Raw genomic sequence first — 16608 nt, 5'->3', positions numbered from 1 at the left:
ATCCATATGAGATTAATTAATTAGATACTGTATTGATCAATTGCTATTATTATTATTTTTAGTAGAATTATTTGAGGTTTAATATAAAAAATATAATTACAAGGAATTGTCAAAAGAAATACTCTTTACTATCATCATCATCAAAGTTGAGTACAGTAGCAATTTTTTGTTGGTGACATACTGAGAATAGAGTGTACACTCTGCTTATTGTACATTGTAGTAAATTATAATACAAAACACTTGTAGCTTCCAGAGAGCACATATTTGTCAGCTCTGTGTAGGAAGACCACTGCTGTAAGGATATACCACATTACCACATAAAAACCATTCAATTAAATGTATCAAATGTGTTCAATGGTGTACTGCTACTATAGACATAGATGGTGTCAGGATTCCCAATGAAAACCACAGAGAGAGCGTAGTGAAATTAAGTGTTTTTTATTAACACCGGTTACACAGGTTTCAGGTTGCAGTACGGTAGGGTATGGCAGAAATAGCTAAGGAACACAGTGGATAACAGATGCAGAATGCATTGGTCCGCAGGACTTTACCACAAAGTAGTGGAGATGGCACACAAGGTGTGACGGTCTGTGGAGAAAGGCACTGAAGATTCAAAGAACAGGTAGCAATAATATGCAGAGCGTTACCACAGGATAGTGGAATAGACACAGAGGCTGTGATGATCTGAGGATAGATGTGCTGGGAACTTCAAAGAACAGCTAGCAATAATATGCAGAGCGTTACCACAGGATAGTGGAATAGACACAGAGGCTGTGATGATCTGAGGATAGATGTGCTGGGAACGTCAGAGAACAGCTAGCAATAATATGCAGAACGTTACCACAGGATACTGGAGTAGACACAGTGGCTGAGATGATCTGCAGATAGATGAGCTGGAACCTCAGAGAACAGGCAGCAAACAGGAGCCAGGGAAGAGGCACAGCAACACAGGTAATTGCAAGAGGTGATCTGGCAAAGGTTGCTTGGGACAGGCAGGCTTATATAGGCCAGAAGCAGGTGTTTAAGCTTCCAGAAACTACGAGGCAGATAAGAGCAGTCTAAGTACAACAGTGTCCCCTTTGGTGGACAGTGGTAATACAGGCAGGGTACAAATATATACAGAGGTCCTACAAAGTACCTACAGACATGAGCTGCAGGATGCAGGTCGTGACAGTACCCCCTCCTTTAAGGGCGGATTCCAGACGCCCAATTTACCAGGAATGGTCAAAAAAGTCAGTCATAGTCCAGAATTGGTCATGTAGAAGTGAAGTATTCATGCAAGGACAGAAAGGGTAAAGAAACCATGCCACAAGAGAGTTGAGACCCTGAAGACACTTTCTTCTTCTTTGCTTTCATTTTATGAGTCATTTTAGGGACACAGGGTTGTTCAAATTGAATAGAACATGAAGGTAACTCCAAGGCTTGGGCAACTGGAGACAAAGAAGATGGCACAGAAGACATGAAGGGAGTACGACCGACAGGTGCCGGAGCAAACTCCTTGATCACCTCCTCAATAAAAAGCTGCAAATCAGAAAGAATGGGATCTCTGGTCTCAATAAAGGGGTTTGCCCATTCCAGAGCTTTTCCTGTATAGTTGGATAACAGGTAAAACACTTGCTTTCGTTGGTTATCTAGGGGGCCAGGTACTGATGGAAACTAAGACATACAAAATTTTATAAGAGCATTAAACTGCTGAATATCGCCATTGAAGAAAGGTGGTTGGATGTCTGGAACAGAAGATGAATTTGGTATAGCACGAGTCTTGGTCAGCTCGGGTTGAACATACGTCTTTGGGGACTCAGGCAGGACACCCTTGGCAGAAGACAGAATGGATTGGGCGGACGACTTGGGAGGAGACCCGGACTGAGCACACGATTTAGACAGAGACCCGGACTAGGCGGGTGACTTGGACTGAAAAAATCCTGGAAAAAAAAGAAGAAAATACTTACCTTGCTCAGCTGGCGATCCGGCTCCCTCCCTGGTCTCCTCCTCCGTGCAGCGCTCATAGTGCATGTCGGGCGTGATGTCTTCACTCCCGCCCGACATCCATTGCAGAGCGCAGCACGGAGGAGTCCCCTGCTGCCTGCTGATTAAAGTTGTTTTTCGCGCTGCAGTGACTTGGAAGAAGAGTGAAGAGGATCGCATCGGAGAATAAGGTAATAAGGTTTTTTTTTTTAATTATTTCAAGGAACGCTGACGGCTGACCAGTATGTGTGTGTGTGTAAAAAAAAGTGATATATATATATATATATATATATATATATATATCTAATATGTATAAAAAAGATGGAAGAGGAGGCGCACAATAGTGTAGTACAGTATATTATTGGAGCCAACAGGTGAATCCAGAAAAGGAACCTAATCACCAGAGTAAAGTGAGCCAAAACTTTCCACCATGTGGATATCCACAGTATCTGAAGTGGATAGAAATAGCAAAAATGGTAGGAAATGACACAGAGCCACGTAGCAGTCAAGATAGTCCCATTAAGCAAAGTGCAAAAAATAAACAGGTCACACTAGTGCAGAGATATGCGTACCAGACACAAAAAGTGTTATGGCTTCTCTGGAGGGATGTCCTGTAGACTGTGAGGATGTAGTCAATCTTCAGCCATCATGGATTTAACCGATATGTTACCTCAATCAATATACAGAGGGACACAGATGTAGTATCCAAAAAACTTCACATTTATTAAAACACTGTGTTTGCTCCTGATGAAGTCTGTTTACAGACGAAACGCGTTGAGATTTTGCTGTTTTACTACCATCGCTGATCAGATAGGCTTGTCATCTGCTTCTGGATGTGTGAGTTACTACTTTTTTAATAAATGTGAACTTTTTTGGATACTACATCTGTGTCCCTCTGTATATTGATTGAGGTAACATATCGGTTAAATCCATGGTGGCTGAAGATTGACTGCATGGCTAAATGTTTGATTGCATACACCTCTGGCAACAGGTCTGATTGAAACACCTCAATTCAATAATTATCAGGTGTGGCCAAATACTTTTCTCCATATAGTATACAGTATGTGACAGATGGAGACAGGATGCAAGTACGTAGCAGGATGTGACAATAGATAGGTGATGGAGGATGCAGGTAGTTATTAGCAAGGATGGAGTATTTAGTGAATGTTGATTCAATTAGAGTATAAAATACAAAAAACGTACACACCTAATGGTGTGGTCAGCAAGGGTTAAGGGAAGTATGCACGTGCATCACCTGTGTTTAGTGATGCGCGCCATTATATTGGCTTTAGTTGTGCATCTGCATCTGCATCCTGAGCAATATTGTCATGCTGTACATGCATTATAGTGGTGTTCACTGAGTACCAGTGGCTCTGGTGGGACTAATGGCAGAGTTAGTGTGTTTGGGGTATGTAGTGAGTTGTGTAGAAATGTTAGGGGGTTTGGGGAGTGCAAGAAGAATAGTGGTGAAAAGTTTTTTATCGACTGTGGGGGTGTATGTAAAGGGGAAGTGATTTTGTTTATTAGAGTGCAAGTTGTATCCCTTTACATTCTAGCTTTTAACTATTCAAACCACCAGTACCTAATTGGCAGAAACAAAACTGGAGGGCACCACCCCAGACTTTGATTCACAGGACCACCCACAGTTCTTTACTGCTCTTATCATATAAGTATCACTTTTTCAGATCTCACTACGTGATGGACACCATGTTTGGTAGCGCTTAAAAAACTCCCTGAAGACACAGTTGAGCACGTATAACTACCACAGTCTCAAGGACTAGGTTATGACAGGCTGGGCACGGTCAGGGCCGCCGAGAGGGGGGGGGAGCGGGTACAGTTTACCCGGGCCCGGCCATGCCGGGCCCCCGCTGCTAATTAATTTTTTTTTTTTTTTAATTTTTCTGTCTTGCGCTTTTTTTTTAAACTTTTTTTTTTTTTTTTTTCCCGCGGGGGGGGGTCTTGGGTTTCTTGGGAGCTGGGAGGAAGAATAAATTAAAAAAAATAAAATAAAATAAATACTCACGTGATCGCGCGGCGCCGTGTCCCTCCTCTCCTCCATTCACACTGACTGCCGAGCGTGACGTCATCAAGTCACGCCTGTCAGTCAGTGAGGAGCGCCGCAGCCAGCAGGAAGAAAGAAGACAGAAGAGGAGACAGAAGAGCAGAAAAGAAAAGAAAGAAGTTGACAAAAGGTAAGTAAAGAAACGGAGAGGCAAGGGGAGGAAAACAGAGAGGGACAGTACTATAAAGAAAGGGGACAGAGAAACAGAGGAGGAAAAAAAGGAGAGAGCCACAGAGGAATAAAAAAAAAAGTGGGAGAGAGGAACAGAGGAGGAAAAAAAGGAGAGAGTCACAGAGGAATAAAAAAAAATTGGGGAAAGAGGAACAGAGGAGGGGAAAAAAAGTGGGAGAGAGGAACAGAGGAGGGAAAAAAAGGAGAGAGCCACAGGGGAATAAAAAAAAAAGTGGGAGAGAGGAACAGAGGAGGAAAAAAAGGAGAGAGTCACAGAGGAATAAAAAAAAATTGGGGAAAGAGGAACAGAGGAGGGGAAAAAAAGTGGGAGAGAGGAACAGAGGAGGGAAAAAAAGGAGAGAGCCACAGGGGAATAAAAAAAAAAGTGGGAGAGAGGAACAGAGGAGGAAAAAAAGGAGAGAGCCACAGAGGAATAAAAAAAAATTGGGGAAAGAGGAACAGAGGAGGGGAAAAAAAGTGGGAGAGAGGAACAGAGGAGGGAAAAAAAGGAGAGAGCCACAGGGGAATAAAAAAAAAAGTGGGAGAGAGGAACAGAGGAGGAAAAAAAGTGGGAGAGAGGCACAAAGTAAAAAAGAAGGGGGAAAAGCAGCATGGAGGTCGCAGTGTGAGCATAAGGGGGTACAGTGTAGTTGTGATGAAGGGGCACAGTATTGTGTGTGTAATGGCACAGGGGGCTTGTTGCAATGTAGTGTGTGTGAGGTAGGTGGCAGCTAATTAATGGGCGCTATTTTGTTTGTAGGGTGATGGTGAGGCAATTTAATAGTAGGGACTATTAATTTAAGATGGGGTGGTTTGGGGGCTATTGAATCTTGGGGTGAGTTTAGGGAGAATGAGGTCTATTTATTAAATGTGACTATGAATTATTTAATGGCAGTGATGGTTGCGGGAAATAGGTATTGCTGGGGCTGTTTGCAGGAAGGGATATAGGTTTATTTATTAAATGTGAATAGTATTATTTTAATGTTGGGGCTGGAGGAAGGCCTAAATATTAATCGTGGGTGCTATTGATTTAACGCTGGGGCTGGCTGTAATTTTCTAAATGTAGCCATTTTTTTTTCAAAATAGGTCCTTCAACATTTCTGGATCCGGACAAGCCACAACTAAAGAAAGCAGCAGCCACAGGTGGAGAAAGTGAGAAGAACAGGTAGGAGAGAGCAGCACAGTGTGTGAAATGTTGTGATTCTAGTAGGGACAATACCAATTTTTGGTGAATGTTGTGTCCAATGTAAGGTGTAGGCCAAGACTGAACTGTTTGTGTACACACTGCATTGTTTCTATACTACCCTGTGGTGGTAGATGTCCTGAAAGTCAGGAGTGCTTGAACATATGTGACGCTCCGGCGAATTGAGAGCCTAGTGGTTTTTATGTTAGCCACGCCCCAATGGCACGTTTGCCACGCCCCCAAATGCATGACCACACCTCCCCAAAAAATTTTTGGCTAGCCACGCCCCTGAATATATGACCATACACCTAATTTTTTTGCACCGCCATAAGGCGGCGCAAAAAAATTTTGGGGCTTACTTCACTATGAGGGGGGCCCCATGGATTTGTTGTACCCGGGCCCTGAATTCTTCTTGGCAGCCCTGGGCACGGTACACTATAACAGGGAAACCAGCAGCATGAGCTTCCCTTGTCACAATATCCACTAGGCATAGCCTATTCAGTAAGCAGCTAAAGTCTCATGCTGAAGCATTAGGGTTCCTCCAAAACCACTTTGTACAGTGGGTGTGGGATAATAAAATGGTTGACAAATAGATAAAAGTGTTTTATTTCTACAAGTATCAGCATGCCCTGGCCGCTGGAACATGTAGTGCATCTGTTATAAATAAATAAATTGTAAAATTAACACATACTATGAAAATTTATTAAAAACAAAAAACTTCCCCACACACCTTTGTTCTCCACTTTATTGCTCATTTAAATTCTGGGTGTGGATCCTCTTCTTACTTGTTCATTGATACATTGTACTTTATTGGGGTTAGTAGTGAGACCCAATGTGGGGTCTAATCACTACTAACCAATACCTGACAACTTAACCTGCGACTTAAATAATCAACTTGGTTTCAGTGAGCTCAGCACAGGATTAAACGTTTAAATTATTTTATAATGTTTTTTACAGGAGCACTATAGGTCCCAGCAGGCCCTGGATGCCAAGACATACTGGCGCTCCTAGTTTTACAAGGGCCGGCATACCCCAACAATTTAGGCATGACAGGGCTTGCTGGTTTCTACTATACTGGGGAGACCATGACTTTGAAGTCCCTTGCTATACTAACAAACAGTCTTAGGATTGTTAGTGGAAGGCTGGTACCAGGGATGAGCGGGCTCGGATTATGGCAATCCGAACAGCCCCGAACAGTGCAGATCCGAGCCAGATCCGAGCACTGCTCGGGAATTCCCGCCGATGGACACAATAAAAACGAGGCTTTGATGTCCTAATCCCGCCGTCGGATCTCGCGAGATCCGGATTCTTTATATTCCCCGCTTGCCGCCGCCACCTTCACTCAGGCATTGATTAGGGAAGAGTGAGGGTGTGTTAGGTGTCCTTTGTCCTTCTCTTTCTCGTGGTGCTGTCCTGTGCTGTGTCCTGCTGAGTCCAGTGGTGCTGTGTCCTGTGCTCTGTCCTGCTGAGTTCAGTGGTGCTGTGTCCTGTGCTCTGTCCTGCTGAGTCCAGTGGTGCTGTGTCCTGTGCTCTGTCCTGCTAAGTCCATTGGTACTGCAATATAACTACGTTCACTGTTCCTGCAGTATACAAGTCCAATGGTACTGCAATATAATTACGTTCACTGTTCCTGCAGTATATAAGTCCATTGGTACTGCAATATAACTACGTTCACTGTTTCTGCAGTATACAAGTCCATTGGTACTGCAATATAACTACGTTCACTGTTCCTGCAGTATACAAGTCCATTGGTACTGCAATATAACTACGTTCACTGTTCCTGCAGTATATAAGTCCAGTGGTACTGCAATCTAACTACGTTCACTGTTCCTGCAGTATATAAGTCCAGTGGTACTGCAATATAACTACGTTCACTGTTCCTGCAGTATATAAGTCCATTGGCACTGCAATCTAACTACGTTCACTGTCCCTGCAGTCTAAAAAAATTGCTACTGCAATCTAACTACGTTCCCTGTTCCTGCAGTATACAAGTCCATTGGTACTGCAATATAACTATGTTCACTGTTCCTGCAGTATATAAGTCCAGTGGTACTGCAATATAACTACGTTCACTGTTCCTTCAGTATACAAATCCATTGGTACTGCAATATAACTACGTTCACTGTTCCTGCAGTATATAAGTCCAGTGGTACTGTAATATAACTACGTTCACTGTTCCTGCAGTATATAAGTCCATTGGTACTGCAATATAACTACGTTCACTGTTCCTGCAGTATACAAGTCCATTGGTACTGCAATATAACTACGTTCACTGTTCCTGCAGTATATAAGTCCAGTGGTACTGCAATTTAACTATGTTCACTGTTCCTGCAGTATACAAGTCCATTGGTACTGCAATATAACTACGTTCACTGTTCCTGCAGTATATAAGTCCAGTGGTACTGTAATATAACTACGTTCACTGTTCCTGCAGTATATAAGTCCATTGGTACTGCACGAAACCTACGTTCACTGTTCCTGCAGTATACAAGTCCAGTGGTACTGCAATCTAACTACGTTCACTGTTCCTGCAGTATATAAGTCCAGTGGTACTACAATATAACTACGTTCACTGTTCCTGCAGTATACAAGTCCATTGGTACTGCAATATAACTACGTTCACTGTTCCTGCAGTATACAAGTCCAATGATACTGCAATATAATTACGTTCACTGTTCCTGCAGTATATAAGTCCATTGGTACTGCAATATAACTACGTTTACTGTTTCTGCAGTATACAAGTCCATTGGTACTGCAATATAACTACGTTCACTGTTCCTGCAGTATACAAGTCCATTGGTACTGCAATATAACTACGTTCACTGTTCCTGCAGTATATAAGTCCAGTGGTACTGCAATCTAACTACGTTCACTGTTCCTGCAGTATGTAAGTCCAGTGGTACTGCAATATAACTACGTTCAATGTTCCTGCAGTATATAAGTCCAGTGGTACTGCAATATAACTACGTTCACTGTTCCTGCAGTATATAAGTCCATTGGTACTGCAATCTAACTACGTTCACTGTCCCTGCAGTCTAAAAAAATTGCTACTGCAATCTAACTACGTTCCCTGTTCCTGCAGTATACAAGTCCATTGGTACTGCAATATAACTATGTTCACTGTTCCTGCAGTATATAAGTCCATTGGTACTGCAATATAACTACGTTCACTGTTCCTGCAGTATATAAGTCCAGTGGTACTGTAATATAGCTACGTTCACTGTTCCTGCAGTATATAAGTCCATTGGTACTGCAATATAACTACGTTCACTGTTTCTGCAGTATACAAGTCCATTGGTACTGCAATATAACTACGTTCACTGTTCCTGCAGTATACAAGTCCATTGGTACTGCAATATAACTACGTTCACTGTTCCTGCAGTATATAAGTCCAGTGGTACTGCAATCTAACTACGTTCACTGTTCCTGCAGTATATAAGTCCAGTGGTACTGCAATATAACTACGTTCAATGTTCCTGCAGTATATAAGTCCAGTGGTACTGCAATATAACTACGTTCACTGTTCCTGCAGTATATAAGTCCATTGGTACTGCAATCTAACTACGTTCACTGTCCCTGCAGTCTAAAAAAATTGCTACTGCAATCTAACTACGTTCCCTGTTCCTGCAGTATACAAGTCCATTGGTACTGCAATATAACTATGTTCACTGTTCCTGCAGTATATAAGTCCAGTGGTACTGCAATATAACTACGTTCACTGTTCCTTCAGTATACAAATCCATTGGTACTGCAATATAACTACGTTCACTGTTCCTGCAGTATATAAGTCCAGTGGTACTGTAATATAACTACGTTCACTGTTCCTGCAGTATATAAGTCCATTGGTACTGCAATATAACTACGTTCACTGTTCCTGCAGTATACAAGTCCATTGGTACTGCAATATAACTACGTTCACTGTTCCTGCAGTATATAAGTCCAGTGGTACTGCAATATAACTATGTTCACTGTTCCTGCAGTATACAAGTCCATTGGTACTGCAATATAACTACGTTCACTGTTCCTGCAGTATATAAGTCCAGTGGTACTGTAATATAACTACGTTCACTGTTCCTGCAGTATATAAGTCCATTGGTACTGCACAAAACCTACGTTCACTGTTCCTGCAGTATACAAGTCCAGTGGTACTGCAATCTAACTACGTTCACTGTTCCTGCAGTATATAAGTCCAGTGGTACTACAATATAACTACGTTCACTGTTCCTGCAGTATACAAGTCCATTGGTACTGCAATATAACTACGTTCACTGTTCCTGCAGTATACAAGTCCAATGATACTGCAATATAATTACGTTCACTGTTCCTGCAGTATATAAGTCCATTGGTACTGCAATATAACTACGTTTACTGTTTCTGCAGTATACAAGTCCATTGGTACTGCAATATAACTACGTTCACTGTTCCTGCAGTATACAAGTCCATTGGTACTGCAATATAACTACGTTCACTGTTCCTGCAGTATATAAGTCCAGTGGTACTGCAATCTAACTACGTTCACTGTTCCTGCAGTATGTAAGTCCAGTGGTACTGCAATATAACTACGTTCAATGTTCCTGCAGTATATAAGTCCAGTGGTACTGCAATATAACTACGTTCACTGTTCCTGCAGTATATAAGTCCATTGGTACTGCAATCTAACTACGTTCACTGTCCCTGCAGTCTAAAAAAATTGCTACTGCAATCTAACTACGTTCCCTGTTCCTGCAGTATACAAGTCCATTGGTACTGCAATATAACTATGTTCACTGTTCCTGCAGTATATAAGTCCAGTGGTACTGCAATATAACTACGTTCACTGTTCCTTTAGTATACAAATCCATTGGTACTGCAATATAACTACGTTCACTGTTCCTGCAGTATATAAGTCCAGTGGTACTGTAATATAACTACGTTCACTGTTCCTGCAGTATATAAGTCCATTGGTACTGCAATATAACTACGTTCACTGTTCCTGCAGTATACAAGTCCATTGGTACTGCAATATAACTACGTTCACTGTTCCTGCAGTATATAAGTCCAGTGGTACTGCAATATAACTATGTTCACTGTTCCTGCAGTATACAAGTCCATTGGTACTGCAATATAACTACGTTCACTGTTCCTGCAGTATATAAGTCCAGTGGTACTGTAATATAACTACGTTCACTGTTCCTGCAGTATATAAGTCCATTGGTACTGCACGAAACCTACGTTCACTGTTCCTGCAGTATACAAGTCCAGTGGTACTGCAATCTAACTACGTTCACTGTTCCTGCAGTATATAAGTCCAGTGGTACTACAATATAACTACGTTCACTGTTCCTGCAGTATACAAGTCCATTGGTACTGCAATATAACTACGTTCACTGTTCCTGCAGTATACAAGTCCAATGATACTGCAATATAATTACGTTCACTGTTCCTGCAGTATATAAGTCCATTGGTACTGCAATATAACTACGTTTACTGTTTCTGCAGTATACAAGTCCATTGGTACTGCAATATAACTACGTTCACTGTTCCTGCAGTATACAAGTCCATTGGTACTGCAATATAACTACGTTCACTGTTCCTGCAGTATATAAGTCCAGTGGTACTGCAATCTAACTACGTTCACTGTTCCTGCAGTATGTAAGTCCAGTGGTACTGCAATATAACTACGTTCAATGTTCCTGCAGTATATAAGTCCAGTGGTACTGCAATATAACTACGTTCACTGTTCCTGCAGTATATAAGTCCATTGGTACTGCAATCTAACTACGTTCACTGTCCCTGCAGTCTAAAAAAATTGCTACTGCAATCTAACTACGTTCCCTGTTCCTGCAGTATACAAGTCCATTGGTACTGCAATATAACTATGTTCACTGTTCCTGCAGTATATAAGTCCAGTGGTACTGCAATATAACTACGTTCACTGTTCCTTTAGTATACAAATCCATTGGTACTGCAATATAACTACGTTCACTGTTCCTGCAGTATATAAGTCTAGTGGTACTGTAATATAACTACGTTCACTGTTCCTGCAGTATATAAGTCCATTGGTACTGCAATATAACTACGTTCACTGTTCCTGCAGTATACAAGTCCATTGGTACTGCAATATAACTACGTTCACTGTTCCTGCAGTATATAAGTCCAGTGGTACTGCAATATAACTATGTTCACTGTTCCTGCAGTATACAAGTCCATTGGTACTGCAATATAACTACGTTCACTGTTCCTGCAGTATATAAGTCCAGTGGTACTGCAATATAACTACGTTCACTGTTCCTGCAGTATATAAGTCCATTGGTACTGCAATCTAACTACGTTCACTGTCCCTGCAGTCTAAAAAAATTGCTACTGCAATCTAACTACGTTCCCTGTTCCTGCAGTATACAAGTCCATTGGTACTGCAATATAACTACGTTCACTGTTCCTTTAGTATACAAATCCATTGGTACTGCAATATAACTACGTTCACTGTTCCTGCAGTATATAAGTCCAGTGGTACTGTAATATAACTACGTTCACTGTTCCTGCAGTATATAAGTCCATTGGTACTGCAATATAACTACGTTCACTGTTCCTGCAGTATACAAGTCCATTGGTACTGCAATATAACTACGTTCACTGTTCCTGCAGTATATAAGTCCAGTGGTACTGCAATATAACTATGTTCACTGTTCCTGCAGTATACAAGTCCATTGGTACTGCACGAAACCTACGTTCACTGTTCCTGCAGTATACAAGTCCAGTGGTACTACAATATAACTACATTCACTGTTCCTGCAGTATACAAGTCCAATGATACTGCAATATAATTACGTTCACTGTTCCTGCAGTATATAAGTCCATTGGTACTGCAATATAACTACGTTCACTGTTTCTGCAGTATACAAGTCCATTGGTACTGCAATATAACTACGTTCACTGTTCCTGCAGTATACAAGTCCATTGGTACTGCAATATAACTACGTTCACTGTTCCTGCAGTATATAAGTCCAGTGGTACTGCAATCTAACTACGTTCACTGTTCCTGCAGTATATAAGTCCAGTGGTACTGCAATATAACTACGTTCAATGTTCCTGCATTATATAAGTCCAGTGGTACTGCAATATAACTACGTTCACTGTTCCTGCAGTATATAAGTCCATTGGTACTGCAATCTAACTACGTTCCCTGTTCCTGCAGTATACAAGTCCATTGGTACTGCAATATAACTATGTTCACTGTTCCTTCAGTATACAAATCCATTGGTACTGCAATATAACTACGTTCACTGTTCCTGCAGTATATAAGTCCAGTGGTACTGTAATATAACTACGTTCACTGTTCCTGCAGTATATAAGTCCATTGGTACTGCAATATAACTACGTTCACTGTTCCTGCAGTATACAAGTCCATTGGTACTGCAATATAACTACGTTCACTGTTCCTGCAGTATATAAGTCCAGTGGTACTGCAATATAACTATGTTCACTGTTCCTGCAGTATACAAGTCCATTGGTACTGCAATATAACTACGTTCACTGTTCCTGCAGTATATAAGTCCAGTGGTACTGTAATATAACTACGTTCACTGTTCCTGCAGTATATAAGTCCATTGGTACTGCACGAAACCTACGTTCACTGTTCCTGCAGTATACAAGTCCAGTGGTACTGCAATCTAACTGCGTTCACTGTTCCTGCAGTATATAAGTCCAGTGGTACTACAATATAACTACGTTCACTGTTCCTGCAGTATACAAGTCCATTGGTACTGCAATATAACTACGTTCACTGTTCCTGCAGTATACAAGTCCATTGGTACTGCAATCTAACTACGTTCACTGTTCCTGCAGTCTAAAAAAATTGCTACTGCAATCTAACTACGTTCACTGTTCCTGCAGTCTAAAAAAATTGGTACTGCAATCTAACTATGTTCACTGTTCCTGCAGTCTAAAAAAATTGGTACTGCAATATAACTACGTTCACTGTTCCTGCAGTCTAAAAAAATTGGTACTGCAATCTAACTACGTTCACTGTTCCTGCAGTCTAAAAAAATTGGTACTGCAATATAACTACGTTCACTGTTCCTGCAGTATACAAGTCCATTGGTACTGCAATCTAACGACGTTCACTGTTTCTGCAGTCTAAAAAAATTGGTACTGCAATCTAACTACGTTCACTGTTCCTGCAGTCTAAAAAAATTGGTACTGCTGTATAACTCCAGTCCAGTGGTACTGTCCTGTGCCGCATATAATTTTTAAAGCCTTTGCCGGGTGTTTGTGGTTTAGGAGTACGCTATCTTGTGCTGCATATAATGGAGTACAAAAATTTGGAGGATAAAGTAGGGAAAGATCAAGAACCACTTCCTCCTAATGCTGAAGCTGCTGCCACTAGTCATGACATAGACGATGGAATGCCATCAACGTCGTCTGCCAAGGCCTATGCCCAATCTCCTAGTACAGGGCATGTAAAATCCAAAAAGCCAAAGTTCACTAAAATTAGCAAAAAAAAAAAATCATCTGAGGAGAAACGTAAACTTGCCAATATGCCATTTACGACACGGAGTGGCAAGGAACGGCTTAGGCCCTGGCCCGTGTTCATGACTAGTGGTTCAGCTTCACCCAAGGATCTAAGCCCTCCTCCTCCCCCCCCCCTCTAAAAAATTTAGGAGAGTTAAGCTGTCATCAACAACACAGCAAACAACTCTGCCTTCTAAAGTGATGGCATCCCAAATCCCCAAGGCAGGTCCAAGGGTGTTGGTGGTTGCGAAGCCCGACCTTCCCATCACTGTACGGGAAGAGGTGGCTCCTTCCACCATTTGCAGCACGCCCTCTGCATATGCTGGAAGGATCACCCACAGTGCAGTTACAGATTTGGCTAATGAAGGTGTCAATGTTGTACACTGGGAGGAGGATATTGATGTAGCTGGCGCTGAGGAGGAACTTGACGAGGAGGATGCTGATGTGGTTATCTTAAATGAGGCACCAGGGGGGGAAACAGTTGTTGTCCATGGAATGAAAAAGCCCATCGTCATGCCTGGCCAGAAGACCAAGAAATCCACCTCTTCGGTCTGGAATTATTTCTATCCCAATCCGGACAACAAATGTATTGCCATATGTAGCTTATGTAAAGCTTAAATAAGCAGGGGTAAGGATCTTGGCCACCTAGGGACATCCTCCCTTATACGCCACCTGAAGAACCTTCATAATTCAGTGTTTAGTTCAGGAACTGTGGCTAGGACTGTCAGCAGTCCAGGGACACCTAAATCTCTTGGTCCTGTTGTATCCACACCAGCAACATCCTCCTCGTCAATTTCCTCCTCGATCTCGATTGGAGATAGTCCTGCAGGCCATGTCACCGGCATGACTGAGTCCTCTTCAATCCGGGATTCTTCCGGAGGATCCTGCAGCGTTAAGCCTACTACTGCCACTGCTGCGGTTGCTGCTGGTAGTCGGTCATCTTCCCAGAGGGGAAGTCGTAAGACCGCAATGTCTTTCACTAAACAATTGACCGTACAACAGTTGTTTGCCATGAGCACGAAGTACGACAGTAGTCATCCTATGGCAAAGCGGATAACTGCGTCCTTAACAGCTATGTTGGTGTTAGATGTGCGTCCGGTGTCCGCCATTAGTGGATTGGGATTTAGACGGTTGATGGAGGTATTGTGTCCCCGGTACCAAATCCCGTCGAGATTCCACTTCACTAGGCAGGCGATACCAGGGATGTACAGAGAAGTACGAAAAAGTGTCCTCAGTGCTCTGAAAAATGCGGTTGTACCCACTGTCCACTAAACCACTGACATGTGGACAAGTGGTTCAGGGCAAACTAAGGACTATATGACTGTGACAGCCCACTGGGTAGATGCATCACCTTTCGCAGCAACAGCAGCAGCAGCGTCAGTAGCAGCATCTCCAAAACGCCTGCTCGTTCCAAGGCAGGCAATGTTGTGTATCACCGGTTTTAGTAAGAGGCACAACGCTGACAACCTCTTAGAGAAACTGAGGGAAATAATCTCGCAGTGGCTTACCCCACTTACACTCTCCTGGGGATTTGTGGTGTCGGACAACGCCAGTAAAATTGTGCGGCCATTACATATGGGCAATTTCCAGCACGTGCCATGTTTTGCCCACACAATAAATTTGGTGGTGCAGAATTACCTGAAAAGTGACAGGGGTGTGCAGGATATGCTTGTGGTGGCCCGCAAAATTGCTGGACACTTTCGGCATTCTGCCACTGCCTACCGCAGACTCGAGCAACATCAGAAAAGCCTGAACCTGCCCTGCCATCACCTTAAACAAGAGGTTGTGATGCGCTGGAACTCCACCCTCTATATGCTGCAGAAGATGGAGGAGGAGCAAAAGGCCATTCAAGCCTACACAGCCACCTACGACATAGGCAAAGGAGTGGGGATGTGCCTGAGTCAAGCGCAGTGGAGACTGATTACCGTGTTGTGCAAGGTTCTCCAGCCGTTTGAACTTGCCACACGAGAAGTCAGTTCCGACACTGCCAGCTTGAGTCAGGTGATTCCCCTGATCAGGCTGTAGGCAGAAGCAGCTGGAGAAAGTGAGGGAGGAGCTGGTAAACCATTGCGATTCCACAAAGCATGTAGCTCTTGTGGATGAAGCCCTTCGTACGCTTTGCCAGGATCCGGGGGTGGTCACTCTTTTAAAGTCAGAGGAATACATTCTGGCCACCGTGCTCGATCCTCGGTTTAAAGCGTATGTTGTGTCTCTGTTTCCGGTGGACACAAGTCTACAGCGGTCAGGAGATTGTCATCTGAAGAGGACCGTGACATGCCAACAGCTCCTCCTTCATTTTCTTCCACACCTGTGGATGCGAGGAAACAGCTGAGATTTCATAAACGACCCACTGGCGGGGATGCAGAGAACATCTGGTCCGGACTGAAGGACCTGCCAACCATTGCAGACATGTCTACTGTCGCTGCATTGGATGCTGTCATCATTGAAAAAATGGTGGAGGATTACTTTGCTGACACCATCCAAGTAGACATGTCAGACAGTCCTTACTTTTACTGGCAGGAAAAAAAGGCAGTTTGGAAGCCCCTGTACAAACTGGCTCTATTTTACCTGAGTTGTCCCCCCTCCAGTGTGTACTCCGAAAAAGTTTTTAGTGCAGCGGGGAACCTGGTCAGTGAGCGGCGAAGGAGGTTGCTTCCGCAAAATGTTGAGAAGATGATGTTCATAAAAATGAATTATCAATTCTTTAATCAAGACCAGCAATGGCCCCCAGAGACTA

The sequence above is a fragment of the Mixophyes fleayi genome, chromosome 9 (genome assembly GCF_038048845.1).
Source record: "Mixophyes fleayi isolate aMixFle1 chromosome 9, aMixFle1.hap1, whole genome shotgun sequence".
Lineage (NCBI taxonomy): Eukaryota > Metazoa > Chordata > Amphibia > Anura > Limnodynastidae > Mixophyes > Mixophyes fleayi.
Note: the sequence above shows the minus strand (reverse complement) of the source record.